This window comes from Cavia porcellus, unplaced genomic scaffold (assembly GCF_034190915.1).
Source record: "Cavia porcellus strain 051 isolate PalLab524CR breed Dunkin Hartley unplaced genomic scaffold, mCavPor4.1 scaffold_7, whole genome shotgun sequence".
NCBI classification, from domain to species: Eukaryota; Metazoa; Chordata; class Mammalia; order Rodentia; family Caviidae; genus Cavia; species Cavia porcellus.
Window position 1 is genome coordinate 13,395,093 of NW_026947490.1, and position 13,249 is coordinate 13,408,341.

The 13,249-nt window shown below is 37.8% G+C and overlaps 1 protein-coding gene across 1 annotated transcript in view; it reads right to left on the reverse strand.

The window, feature by feature from the left end:
* The window catches only part of Rps5 (ribosomal protein S5), an 82,556-nt gene extending 71,240 nt beyond the window's left edge, over nt 1–11,316 (reverse strand). Inside the window, exon 1 of the mRNA XM_063252562.1 lies at nt 11,312–11,316. The gene's annotated coding sequence lies outside the window, so the exon portion shown is untranslated. The remainder of the gene's footprint in view (nt 1–11,311) is intronic.
* Nucleotides 11,317–13,249: the final 1,933 nt, after the last annotated feature.

Consider the following 13,249-nt stretch of genomic DNA (forward strand, 5'->3'; position numbering starts at 1 on the left):
TTGCTCACTGTAAGGTTTTGCCAGTAAGAGCTTTGCTCTTCATTGTGTCCTTATCTATATCTCTGAGGGCTTATATTTTTTTATTTGGTTTTTGGTACTGGGAGTTTAACTCAGGACCTTCTGCTTGCTAGGTAGGTGCTTGTGCCACTGCTACATCCCCGAGCCTCTGTGAAAGCTTTTAAAAGCAGTCCTGGTAGCTCCTTTTTTTGGCAGCTTATGATAATAGAGGCTCTAGGACCATGTCAGTTTTTCCTTTTTGCATTGAGACACCTTGTATAATACCTTTTCCTTTATTCTCTGTATGTTCTCCAATTTCTTATTCTCACAGATTATATTCCTATGACTGATACATTCTCTTAACCAGCAACACTGATTTAATCATCTGGTTAATTTCTCCCATGACCACCAGGTTAGATTCATTTTCAGTCGGGTAAAGGTTACCAACAATGTTACGGCTTGGTCAATCCAAATCATTACTCTGCGTTCTATTCCTCATTGTAGCCTTTTCCTTAGCCCCAGTTCAGCTACTAGGATCTTGTTGACTATGCCAAGTGTTGTTAGTGGAAGTGCAGGCTGCTACTGAGGCCAAAAGCCCTCTGAGGTAGGCCACTCTAGGGCTCAGAGGAGCAAAGGGAGTTGGTGTGCCTGTCAGAGATATGAGGGGTCAAGTAATTTTCCAAATGCAATGGTTATTGAGCATTTATCACATTCACGGCATGGTAGGACCTGGGCGCTGGAGATTGGTACAACCAAAAAGCCAAACAGTGTTTGGGATAGGCAGAGTGATGGTCACAGACAGTTGCAAAGCACAAGTCACAGCTCTGTATAGAGCAGTACCTGGGATTAGAGTCCACAAGTATTGAAGCAGAAGGCTGAGCTGAAGAGCAGCAGGGGGCTTCATCTTTCATGCCACAGGGGGTTGGATGCAAACAACATGTCCTAATCTGCGGTAGTGTGCAAATAATGTGCTAATCCTATGATGGTAAAAGTATTTTTCTCTTTATGGTAAAAATATATTTTTTAGAAAACAGATTTTATAAGTTTCCCAAACTGGTTCTGAGAGGTTTTTTGGCATGCAGGTTCTATGGTTGTCACACTGTATGGTTACTGCATAACTTATGTTACAGGCAGACTGTTCACAAAGTTATAAGTTAATTTAGACGCAAAAAGTAAGTTCAGAGCACGACAGAAGCATTCATGGCTTCTATTCTGCTCACATTATTGCAAGTAAGTTTGAAATTAGAGAATAAGAAGGCTTCTGTCCTGCTCAGATCAGCAGGTCATGCTTCTGATGCCTTGTGGTGTAGGTCTAGTAACAGTGGTACCCCACCTTCCCATTATGAAGTCCTCAGGTCGCAGTCTGGGACTTTTTCCTAAAAATTAGGAAACAGTACCTGTGGTTTATACCATACCCATGCAAATGGCACCAACGGGCCAACTGACAGAGATAACTCCACTCAGGCCTCTTCATTCTGTGCCTTCTCCAGGGAGACTTACTAGGCTTATGGTCAAATGAATCTTTTCTACTTTTCACTACAAAACTCGACAACTGTCATGGTCAATTTGTACATTTTCTCACACAATTTGTTTACCTTGAAGTTTCTTTTTCTTTTTTAAAATTTTACTTAAAGAAAAAGAAAAAAAACAGAAAAAGGGTACAAGTAATACAGAATTTCAAAAAAATAAACAGTAACAAATCAGTAGTTAATAGATTACATATTGTCATCTTAGAAATAGTTGTTCAAGTTACAAAATTAAAGCATACAACAAGGACATTCAAACAGTGAAACTGCAAACAGTGCTGACTGTTCAGTGATCCAACAAAAACTCAGTAATATGGTTAGCTATCTTATACACTTAAATATACATGCAGTTATATCCTTTAGAGCACTTTCTTTTCCTCTCTTTTTTACAATAATAATTACACATTCTGGGTTTTATTACTCCCACAGTTCTTACTACTTTTTCTTGGAAGAGAATAAAATCAAATGTGACAAAACAAAACAGAGTCAGTCAAATCAAAAGGATGGACATAGTACATGATGTAAAAACAGAATACAAGGTGATCAACAATGGTTACCATAATGCCTCTTGCTATCTTAAAAAGAATTGCCTATATCATCAGTTATAATAAAACAATGAAACATTACAGAACAAAACCGATAAAACCAAAACATTGGAGACATTACAGGATTTCAAAAGAAGATAATAGTCAAACCAGAATGGGTATCATAGTGAATCTTATTGCCTTCAAAGTAGTTGCCTATACCCTCAAACTTGATACTATCAAGCAAAACAGAATAGAGTAAAATCAGGTAAAACAAGATGGTGAGAGCAATACAGGGCTTCAAATCAAGTTAATAGGAAATTAAAATGGTTACTATAATATATCCTGCTATTTTTAAAATTTATTTTTCCTTTAATTAAAAAATAAATAAAAGATTGAGATAAAAGAGGACATAACAACACAAAAGCACAAGTCAGAACAGAACAATTTAAGCAACACAGTGTTTCACTACAAGATAACATAACAATAGTTACCATAGTGTCTCTTTCCTTAAATATTTGAGTATAACTTTGTATACTATAGCACCAAACATATCAAGACTGTATAAAACCATTAAAGAGAATGAAAGTATTACAGGGGATTTACAAGTAACTAACAGAAAATGAACAATGGTTTCTATATTATCTCCTTGTCTGTAAAAATTTTTGTTTGTACAATGACATATAATAGAATCCAATAAGATACAACATGATAAGACCGATGAAGAAAGAAGAAAAAAGCTTCATGGGACTTCAAAACAAGATTATAGTAAATCAGCACTAGCTATTACGATGTCTTATTTTCTTCAAAATAGCTGTTCATACCATCACAGACAATAAAATCAAAGAACCGAGAATAAAACCATTCCAATTAATGAATGAAAACATTATAAGGCTTCAAAGCAATATAATGGGGAATGATGACTAGCACATACTTTTATGTACTTTTATCATTTCTTACACTAGCGAACTATTCTGTATTTATACATGTGAGTTTGATTTATTTCACTTATGAATATGGTCTCAAGCTGTGCCTATTTATTTATAAATATCTCAATGTGATCCTTTTTTATAGCTGAGCAGTACTCGATTGTATAAAAATATCACAACTTTCTTATCCATTCCTCAGTTGATGGACACTTAGGTTGTTTCCAGGATCTGGCTATTACAAATTGTGCTGCTATAAACATGGGTGCACATATATCACTGTGGTATGATGCTTTCAGTTCTTCCAAAATATGCCTAGAAGTGGAACAGCTGGAACAAATGGGACTTCCATTCCCAGCTTTTTTATTTATTTTTTAAATTTTTTATTTAAAGAGAAAGAAAAAATGGAGGAAAAAAGGGCAGAAATAATACAGAATTACAGAAAAATAAACAGTAAGAAATCACCAGTTGATGTTATATATTGTCATCTTAGAAATAGTTGTTCAGGTTACAAAATTAAAGTATGTGAACTGACATTCAAATAGTGACACTGCCAACAGTTCTGCTCAATGATTCAACAAAAACTTAGTAATATGGTTATCAGTCCTACACACTTGTTTTTTTTTATCTTAAAGAGGGTAAGATTAAACATACCAAAACAGAACAAAACTGTTCAAAAAGAAACAATTTGAAGAAATACAGATTTCAAAGAAAGTCCACTGGAGATCTTCACTGTCCATCTTATTGTCTCTAGTTTTCTTCCAAATGGTTGTCCCCATCTTCACACACATTGAATACATACTGCATATTATAGAACTAATCAAATTATTACAGGATGATGAAGGCTTTTTAGGTCTTCAAGATCTGACATTGAGGAAAACACTAATGACTACCATAATGTCTCTCATTCTCTTCATAGTAGCTGTCCTTATCTTTACATATGCTGAAACTGAACTTTAAAGACTAGACTAATATTACTCTGAACAGTGAATAATAGTATTGCTAGATTTTATATTATAAAGCTACAGAATTAGCATTGGGTTTCTTAGTGTCTCTTTTTTGGAGTATCTGTACATTACATCATTACATATAATCTGTTCCTGTAAACAGTTTTAAAAATTCTTCCCATGTGTGAATTTCTACATGTATACCTATCCTCTCTGTGTTATAGGGAAAAACAAATAAGACAGCAAAACAAATTCCTAGAAAAACATGCAATGAAAAAGACACAAGACCACAATATTAGGTGATCTACCGTAGTTACTATGCTTTCTCTTATTTTCAATAGACTTGTCCACATCATAAGCATAGTATTACATAGCTATTTTTATAAAAACACAATTTTGAAAACATTGTAGGACTTGAGAGCAGTTAATAAAACCAGTATGGATATCTTTTACATCTTGTCATCTTCAGAGTAGTTGCCTCTACTTTTAAACTTGGTAATATCAAGCATACCAAATTTAAATCAGCCAAGGCAAAACCGTGGTCTAACAAATCAGATTCAAATAAGATCAGTCATAGTAAGACAATGTAAGTAATACATGGTTTCAGTTTAAGTTAATAGGAAATTAAGGATAGTTACCATGATATAACCTGCTATTTTTGGGTTAGATGTCTGTACCCTCAAATCTGATATGAGCAGACAGACCAGAACAAAATAAACTAAACAGAGCGATAAGACACTGTGACTTTTAAATCGTGATACACTATTACCAATGACCTCTGCCTTCCCTTTTTAAGCTATTTTTCACCTTTCCCCTTCTCAGGATGCTCTGCGTGTTTTGGGTCTCACTAGCCCCTTTAGTTTTTAGATTAGGGGGCCAGCCTGTTGTCTGAGTGTTGCTGAACCTTTCTACCCCTGAGCTTGATCTTGAGCTGTATTCCTTTACTCACTAAAGCCATAGGGTTTTCCTTCCTTCCAGCTGTGTAGTTCTACACTGCCCAAAAGTGTCATAGCTTTCCAATCTATCTGTGGCTGCTGGATGAGTTGTCCCTATTTCTCTCTGGTTTCTTGTTGCATATTGATTTGCTTTCTCATCTTTGACTTTCAGTTTATTAACCCTCCTTCAGGCTTAGTGTATTTCCGATTCAGAGCATCTTGATGGACTGTCTCCTAATCTACTCTGCCTGTTTTTTTTTATTTTAGTGTATCAAGGCTATCTATATTAAAGATTATAGCTTACCACCTCTGCCTCATGTCTGATACTCCACATTACTGCTATAATTTGTCCACCTTACTCCCTCATTCCACTGTCTGCCCCATTCATTGAGGCCTCTCTGCCACTGTAGCTGGAATCCTGGTATCCCTTCCTCTCTCTCTGGAATGTCCTTCAGCCCTCTCTGTAGGGTTGGGTTGGTAGCCATGAACTCCCACAGTTCCTTTTTGTCTTGGAAACATTTCTCCATTAATTTTGAGAGACTTTTTCTGGGTACATCATTCTTGGTTGCAAATTTTTTTTTCAGTGCTTGGACTATTTCCCCCCAGGCTCTTCTCAATTTGAGAGTTTGTGTTGATAAGTCTGCTGTTATTTTGATAATTTTCCCATTGTAGGTAATCTGCTTCTTTTCCCAGGCTGCTTTTAGTATTTTGTTCTTTTGGTGGATTTCTGGAATCTTGATTATTATATGTCTGGGTGGAAATCTGTTTTGGTTGTAGGTGGCTGGAGTTCTGTATGCCTCATTTATCTGAATATCATTTCTTTTTCCTATGCTTGGGAAGTTTTCCTTTAGTATATTTGTGAATATTCTTTGTAGCTCATTTTTGGTTACTCCTGCTTCCTCGCTCACGTGCTTTCTTCTTAAGTTATGTATCCTTTTATTGTCTTCTAGCCTTTGAATTGTTTCTTTCCGGTTCCTTGTTATTTTTAAGAGGTCTTTTCTTTCATGATTATATATCATAAATCTCTCTTCAAGTTTCAAAATGCTAACTTTAGTTTCTGTCAAGGCATTTTGCCAGTTTTCAATAGAGTTTTTAGTTTCCTGGTAATCTCATTGGATCATTTTTATGTATTCTAGGTTATGTTTAATTCTTCATCAGAGGTTTCTCTTTCTTTTCTGATTTCCTCTGTTCTTCCATCTGTGTTCTCCTGGGAGGGGCTTAGCATTTCTTTAATTAATCTCTTTATATCCTGCCTCACTTGGATCAGAAGTACAGTTTTGAATTCGTCTATGATGTCATGAAGGTATTTATTTATATCTGCTGATGCTGTGTCTAGTATTGGATGGTTACTGCACTGGTTCTCTTCTGTATTTACTTCTCTCGGGCTTATTTTCCCAGGTTTGGCAGCTGGAGATTTTTTAAAATTTCTATCTCTTGTCATGTTTCTGGTTTCTTTCAGACTGATGTGTCCTGGGGTCTCTGGCCCTCTCCATATTGCTTAGAGTCTTTCCAAAGCATATTGACTGGAGTTTTTGCTGCCCTCCCCAATTTTCTGTAATCTGAGGTACAGACAGGGATGCAGGGAAGGTGCAGGCTAGCCTCCAGCCTCTGTGCCAGTCAATCTGCAAGTCAGGCTGTACATTGTGGACGTCACAGAGTCGTGACAATTTTGTGTCTGCTTATTGGGTCCCAACCAGAGGCATAGTTCAGCCCCAGCGGATCCTGCCAGTTCTCTCTGTGCCATGGGTAGCTGACTGATGTCACTGTGGTGTCAGGCTCTGTTCAATGCCAAGCTGTCCTCCACCAGATCTCTCTGTGCCAGGGGTGACTGTCTGATGTCACTGCAGCACCAGGCTCTGCCCAACTCCAAGATGTCCTCCAGCAGTCCTATCTGTGTCTCTGACACTGTTGCAATGCCAGGCTCTGCCCAACTCCAAGATGTCCTCCACCAGTACTCTCTGTGTCACTGATGCTGCCGTAGCACCAGGCTCTGCCCAATTTCAAGATGTCCTCCAGCCAGCAATAGCAGCCTTGAGACCCAGTCCCTAGTATTCACTGGGACTCAATGCAGATCTTCCTTTTGGGTTCACTGCACACTGCACCGTGTGTCTTCACTGAGTTCCCAGCACAGTGCAGGTCAGAAAACTGCGTGGTGTTCCGCTTCAGAGCCCAGCAGCTTCATGCAGTCTCCTCCCACATGGCCAGGTGGCTTTGGCTGCTTTGTGGGGCCCCAGGTCTCAATTTCCAGCAGTCACTGAGAGCCAATATAGCTGTTCCCCTTAGATCCACTACTCACTGTGCCACATCCTCCCATTAAGGGTATGGGACTTGTGGAATCCCGTTATCAGCAGCCACAGTCTCATCACGACCTTGGATGTCTGGGCACGCCTAGTACAGCAGGGAACTGGGCTCAGTGAGCATGTTGGGCTTTAATTCTCACCTGCACTTTTCCTTCCTCTTTTTTTTTTTCTTTTTCCTTTTTATCGGTACCGGGGATTGAAATCATGACTGTCTGCTTGCAAGGCAGGTGCTTATGCCGCTGAGCTAAATCCTCAGCTCCTCCTTTGTCTTCTTCATTTTATTTTTCCCTTCCAATACCGCCTTGATTAATAAGAAACCTTATCCATTCGTCTGGCCATCTCCATGTTGTTGTATTCTAGCATCTGATCTGATTTCTCCACAGAGACTCTGCACATAGCCCCCTAGCCAGACACCATTTTCCCCCCATCCAATCCCAGCTTTTTGGGAAATCTCCAGACTTACTTCCACAATGGTTGCACCAGTCTACTCCCAGAAACAGTGCAGGACAGTTCCTTTTTCCCCACAGCCTCTCCAGCATTTGTTGTTGGTAGTTTTCTTGATCGTGGCCATTTTGTCAGGAGAAGTAATCTCGGTATGGTTTTAATTTGCATTTGTCTAATGAGTAATGATGATGAGCATTTTTTCATGTATTTATTTGCCTTTTTAAATTCTTCATTTGAGAATTGTGTATTCATAAAGATAGAATCCCTGGATGAACAATATAAGAAACAAACAATACATAAAGCAGATGCAAAGAGATACACGGGAAATCAAAAATTCCATTTAAAGTTGTAAAAACCACCTCAATGAAAGTGAAGATAGAATTTCATTCCTCGAAGACAAGATTGCAGCCAGTGAAGAGGAAAGATCTTTTAAAAATAAAAAGAAATCAGGAAATAACAATTCAACAACTGCTAGATGACACAAAGAAAAACAATACAAGATTGATAGCGATAAATGAAAAAGAAGGGGACAACATAAAGGATGTTAAGAGGATATTTAGAGAAGTAATAACTGAAAATTTCTGAAATATGATATTGGAAACTGATATCAGGATCAGTGAAGCATATAGAACTCCAAATAGCCATAACCAAAATAAAACTACACCCAGACATAATAATCACCATCCCAGAAATCCAACATAAGAATAGAATATTAAAAGCTGTTATAGAGAAAAGACAGATCACCTATAAAGGAAAACCTATCAGAATTACAGCAGACTTCTTAGCACAAACAATAAAGTCAAGAAGAGCATGGAGTGAAGTATTTCAGATCCTAAAGGAAAATGATTTCCAACCTAGACTGATGTACCCTACAAAAGTGTCCTTCAAAATGGATGGAGAAATAAGATACTTCCATGACAAAGAACAGTGGAAGAACTTCATGATCACCAAGCCAACCCTGCAAAGAATACTGAAAGACAGTTTAGATACAGATAAGAAAAAACCACTGAGCAAATCAGACAATTAAACAGAACAGAAAGATAAAGATGCAACAGCAGAAAGATAACATGTTAACAATAAAACAACACATAACAGTTGTAAGCATTAATGGAAATGGTCTCAATGTACCAATTAAAAGAAACAGATTGGCAGAATGGATCAGGAAACAAAACCCAACCATATGCTGTCTGCAAGAAAACCATCTAACCCAAAAGGATACTCACAGACTAAAAGTCAAAGGATGGAAAAGAATACTTCATGCAACAGGAGCCCAAAAAATAAGCAGGGGTAGGTATTCGGTTTGCAGACAATGTGAACTTTAAACCAATAATGATCAGAAGAGATAAAGAAGGTCACTACATACTGGATAAGGGAAAATTTCAAGAGGAAGAGATAATAATCTTCAATATATATGCACCAAATTCTAGAGCACCCAGTTATATAAATTAAGTAATATCAGAAATGAAAACCAAATTAGCAGTAACACAATTCTAACAGGAGACCTTAACAAATCATTGACACCAAGGGACAGATCAAGCAAACAGAAAATAAGCAAAGGAATAACACAACTGAATCACACCTGTGAACAAATGGACTTGATAGACATATACAGAGTGTTCCATCTTACATCAGAATACAAATTCTTCTCAGCACTACCTGGGTCATTCTCTAAAATAGACCATATATTTATTCACACAACATATTTAAATAAATGCAAAAGAGTTGAAATTATCCCTTGCATGTTATCAGATCATAGTGCTATGAAATTAGAAGTTAATGATAAAAGATACTGCAAAAATCCCACAAACACATGGAAACTGAATAACACACTCTTGAGTAATCAGTGGGTCAAGGGGAAATTAAAGAAGAAATTAACCAATACCTACAAGCAAACAAAAACACAAATACAACTTACCAAAATTTGTGGGATGCAATGAACCGTCCTCAGAGGAAAATTTATTGCATTGAGTTGCCACATGAGGAAAACAGAATGAGTACAAATAAATAACCTGATGTTACACCTCAAACATCTAGAAAAAGAAGAGCAAGTCAAGCCCAAAGCAAAAAGAAGACAGGAAATTATAAAAGTAAGAGCAGAAATCAATGCAATAGACACTAAGAAACCGATCCAAAGAATCAATGAGTCAAAGAGCTGGTTCTTTGAAAGAATAAATAAAATTGATAAGCCCCTAGCCAACCTTATTTTTAAAAAGGGAAGAAAAAGCTCAAATTCATGCAATAAAGAATGAAAAAGGTGAAATCACTACAGACTCTGTAAAAATAGAGAAGATCATCAACACCTATTTAGAAAACCTCTCAAAGGTTTGGTAACACAGAAGAAATAGATAGATTTCTAGAATCATATGAAGTACTAAAGCTAGATCAAGAAGATGTAAAACTGCTGAATAACCCAAAATCTATTAATTAAATTGATAATGTAATTATGTCCTTACCTACAAAGAAGAGTCCAGGCCCAGATGGATTCACTGCAGAATTCTACAAGAAATACAAAGAAGACCTAATGCCGACACTCCTCAAACTATTCAGTGAGACTGAAAGCAGAGCAATCCTTCCTAATTCATTCCTTGAAGCAAATATTACTCTAGTACCAAAACCTGAGAAAGACACAACTAAAAAAGAAAACTACAGACCAGTTTTCTTAATGAACACAGATGCAAAAATCCTCAATAAAATATTGGCAAATGGGATGCAGCAAATCATCAAGAAGATTATACACCATAACCAACTGGGATTCATCCCAGGCATGCAGGGATGGTTCAACATACGTAAATTAATAAATGTAATCCACCATATCAATAAAGCCAAAAGTAAGAATCACATGATCATTTCTATAGCTGCAGACAAAGCTTTTGGTAAGGTCCAACATTCATTTTGAATGAATTGAAAGTTGAAATAGATGGTCTTTACCTCAATATAATACAGGCCATCTATTACAAATCAACAGCCAGTATCATATTAAATGGCCAAAAATTGAAAACTTTTACTTTAAAATCAGGCACAAGACAAGCGTGTCCTATATCACCGCTCATAGTTAATATAGTACTGGAAGTACCAGCTAGAGCAATTAGGCAAGAGAGAGAAATAAAAGGGGTAAAGGTAGGAAAAGAAGTTAAATTATCATTACTTGCAGATGACATGATACTCTACATAGAAGACCCCAAAACTCCATTGAAAGACTCTTAGGACTTCCGGGAGAACATGGCGGACAGATAACAGTAACTACCGGAGGCTCTCTGAAAGGCTCGGCTCAGAAATCAGGAATGATGCGGACTAAGGAGACATGAGCCGGTAGAGATATGCTCTGCTGACTCAGGAACGAACTGGGCTGAGAGAAACCAACTTGGAATGCAGTCCTGGCACTAAAATAGGAACAGAAAAGACTCGGTGTGGAGACTGGACCCCGCGCCATTGGAAACCGTGATTTGGGTTTCCCGCCGCTCAGCGGCTGGCTGCCTCCACAGCGGCTCGGCAAGGAGAGACGCGCAGAAGCTCTGGGAACGGGAGTCTGTGAACGGAGTTGAAAACAGGACGGACAAGGAGGCGAAAAACTGACTGGTGCCGAGGTGAGTGAGAGAAACTGACACTGTACCACAGTTTGACTCCAGCGGAGGACTTTCTGGGCTCGGGCAGTCCTGTAAGAGCAGGGCGCGGTGGCGACTCCAGCCACACATTCCCCTCTCAGACGGGATTGGTGAAAAGTGCCTGGCCTGCGTGACGCTGCAGGCGGACTTGGTAGGCTGGCCTAACCCAGATCCCAGAGCCTGACGGTGGCCCGGAGGCTGCCTAGTCTGTAACTCCCTGGTGCGCAGCGGTGGGCGGGAACACTTAGCCAGCGTAATTTGATCAGGCTGTGGCTGACAGGCAGGGAAGCTGGGCCTCCTATGTAAGCTTGCATTTTATAAGGAACAGAGAATATGGGGAAGGGAAGCAACAAGAAAGGCCCCTCAGCCCCCAATTCTGAGAAACAGGCAATAGCGGACACCGCACCAATAGACATTAAGCGCCATATAGAGAGCCTCATAGACAAATTCAGGGATAAACTTATCGACGACCTGAAGCTAGAAGTATGCAGAATAGTTAGAGGAAAAAACAGATGGTGGAATGGAAGAACAGAAAAAGAGGGGAGAATTGTTTGATGGAGAAAACAGAGAAAGCATAGAGTACGTGAAGCAGGTTCAAAGGGACTATCAAGAAATTTAGAAAATGATATCACAGAGTTTTATTGGATCATTGAACAGAACTGTTTGCAGTATCATTGTTGGAATGTCCACTCTACAAGCTTTAATTTTGTGACTTGAACAATTATTTCTAAGATGGCAATATGTAATCCATTAACTAGTGATTTCCTACTGTTCATTTTTTTCTTCTGTAAATCTGTATAACTTATACCCTTTCACTGTTTTTTTTTCTTTTCTCCTTAAATAAATAAAAAAAAAATCCAAAAAAAGAAAGACTCTTAGATATAATAAATGAATTCAGCAATGTAGGTGGATACAAAATCAATACGCAAAAATCAATAGCATTCCTATACAGCAACAACAAATTCACTGACAGAGAAATAAGAGACACCACATCCTTCACACTAGCAAGCAAAAAATGAAATATTTAGGAATTACTCTTACAAAAGAAGTGAAAGACCTATACAAGGAAAATTATAATACACTAAAAAAAGAAATTGAAAATGATCTCAGAAAATGGAAAGACATCCCTTGCTCATTGGTAGGAAGAATAAATATTGTGAAAATGGCCATTCTCCCAAAACTTTTATACAGATTCAATGCAATCCTGATAAAAATACCATCAAGATACCTCATCAATCTCAAGAAATCACTCCGAAAGTTCATCTGGAGGGAGAAGAGACTCAGAATAGCAAAGACAATTCTAACCAGCAAAGGCAAGGCAGGACGCATCACAACCCCTGACTTGAAATCATGCTACAAAGCAACTGTAGTAAAATCAACATGATACTGGAACCAAAACAGTGCCAAAGGTCAACAGAATAGATTAGAAGATACAACCACAACTACAAACATCCTCAACCACCTTATCTTTGATAAAGGGGCCAAACAGGTTCACTGGAAGAATGACAGTCTCTTTAATAAATGGTGTTGGAAAAGCTGACTCTCTACATCCTGAAAACTAAAACTATACCCATGCCTATCACCATGTACTAAATTAAAATCTAAATGGATCAAAGATCTAAATATTAAAACAGAAAAACTAAATCTATTGGAAGACAAATTGGTAAATCCTTGAAGACATAGGAGTAGGAAGGGAATTCCTGAACAGGAATCAAACCACATGGTAAATATTCCCAGAATCAATAACTGGGACCACTTCTTACTAAAAAGTTTCTGTACATCAAAAGAAATCTCCAGCATAGTGAAGAGAAAACCCACAAACTGGGAAAAAAATCTTAGTGAACTGTCCCTCAGACAAAGGACTTCTGTCTAAAACATACGAAGAATTAAAAAAAACTCAGACCCCCAAAATTCAAAGATCCAATCAAAAAATGGGGATCTGAGATGAGTACACAGTTCTCAGATCAAGAAATACAAATGGCAGATAAATACATGAAAAAAAGTTCATCATCATTACTCATTAGAGAAATGCAAATTAAAACCACATT